General features: G+C 31.3%; 1 non-coding gene across 1 annotated transcript; it reads left to right on the top strand.

Moving 5' to 3' along the window:
* Positions 1–828: 828 nt before the first annotated feature.
* On the top strand, positions 829–935 carry LOC138385537 (U6 spliceosomal RNA). The gene has a single exon (XR_011233770.1). It is a non-coding gene; the product is annotated as a U6 spliceosomal RNA (small nuclear RNA).
* The last annotated feature ends 909 nt before the right edge of the window (positions 936–1,844 follow it).

Genomic DNA, 1,844 nt, shown 5'->3' with positions numbered 1-1,844 from the left:
CTGAAATTATCAGTCATTATCACATTTCTCATTTATCTAGTATAATAAAAATTATTCTTTACAAATTAAATTCCTTCTTTCAATTTTAAAATAGTATATGTTCCTAACATTGTTGAGACAAATATTTTCCAATTTAGTTAAATTTATTTTGGTTACAGTATTTTAGCCATATGTAGGCTCTTGGAATTTCTTTTAATGTAGTTAACTGTTGGTAATTATGCCTTTGGCTATGAGTAGAGAATGGAAAATGAAAAGTGTCCTCAACAATGACAGAATTACATTAACTGACCTTATGGATGTATAGAGGTAGATAGTTTCAGCATTTGCCCACTCATTATAATCATTTTATCAAGGACCTTCTGTTATCCTATCATCAATTTGATGGCTATTAGTCTCCCTTTAATTAAGTAAAGTGTATCTATTAAGCAACTACAATGTGCTGTGAACTTTTTTGAGTATATTTTATTGCTGTAAAATATATGTAAAATAAAATTAACCATTTAACCACTTTCAGTATAAAATTTAGGGACATAGATACATTCACAATGTGTGCAACCATCAGCACTATCAATTTCCATTTTTTAAAATTAATCCAAACAAATGCAGTAATAATTAAGCATTAACTCCCTCTTCCCTCACTTCCACACCCTGGTAACCTCTAATCTACTTTCTGTCTCTATGAACTTGCCTATTCTAGTTACTTCATATAAGTGAAATCATAAGACATTTGTTCTTTTGTTTCTGGTTTATTTCACTTAGTACAACTTCTTCAAGATTCATGCATGTTATAGCATGTATCAGAACTTTATCCTCTGAAATTGCCAAATAGTGATCGCTTCAGCAGCACATATACTAAAATTGGAGTGATACAGAGAAGATTAGCATAGTCCCTGCTCAAGGATGACACGCAAATTCGTGAAGCGTTCCATATAAAAAAATGAAAAAAAAAAAGAAAAAGAAATTGCCAAATAAATTTCCATTGTATGTGTTTTACCAAATTTTCTTTATTTATTAATCTGTTTATGGACTTGGGTTTTCACCTTTAGCTATTGCGAATAATGCTGAAATGAATATTGGCGTATAAGTATCTGTTCTCGTACCTGCTTTCAATCCCTTTGGGTGCATACTCAGAAGTGAAATTGCTGGAACATATGGTAATTCTATTTTTAAACTTTTGAAGAGCCACCATACGTTTTGCCTTATCAGCTGTACTTCTCTTTTCCACCAGCATGATCAAGTGTTCCAATTTCTCCATATCTTTACCAACATTTACTTTTATTTTTTATAGTAGCTACCTAATGGGTATGAAGTGGTATGTCACTGTAGTTTTTATTTGCATTTCCATAGTTGAGAGTTGTTGAGACTAGAGTTGTTTAGCATGTTTCCATGGCCTTATTGACCATTTGTATATCTTTTGTGGAGAAATATCTTTACAAGTCATCGAATTATTTTTTAATTGCCAAGTTTCTGTAATTGCTATTGTGTAGTTGTAGAAATTGATGAAATATTATGGATATTAATCCTTTGTACATTATATGCTTTACAAATATTTTCTTTGATTCTGTGTATTGTTTTTTCACTCTCTTGAGTGTCGTTTGATGCACAAATATTTTAATTTTGATGAAGTCCAATTGATTCATTGTGTGTGTGTGTGCACGTGTGTGTGTGTGTGTGTGTGTGTGTGTGTGTATGTGGTGTTTCTGGTATCACATCCAGCTATATTTTATTTTTAAGCACTAAAGATACAGAAGTAAACAGAACAGCCAGAGCCTTATGAAGTCATATTTTAAAAACAGTTGCATTGTTGGCCATATATTGATATGCCTAATATATTGATGATTTCA

This window comes from Eulemur rufifrons, chromosome 6 (assembly GCF_041146395.1).
Source record: "Eulemur rufifrons isolate Redbay chromosome 6, OSU_ERuf_1, whole genome shotgun sequence".
Classification (NCBI taxonomy): domain Eukaryota; kingdom Metazoa; phylum Chordata; class Mammalia; order Primates; family Lemuridae; genus Eulemur; species Eulemur rufifrons.
Note: the sequence above shows the minus strand (reverse complement) of the source record. Positions and strands in the feature narration are given on the sequence as shown.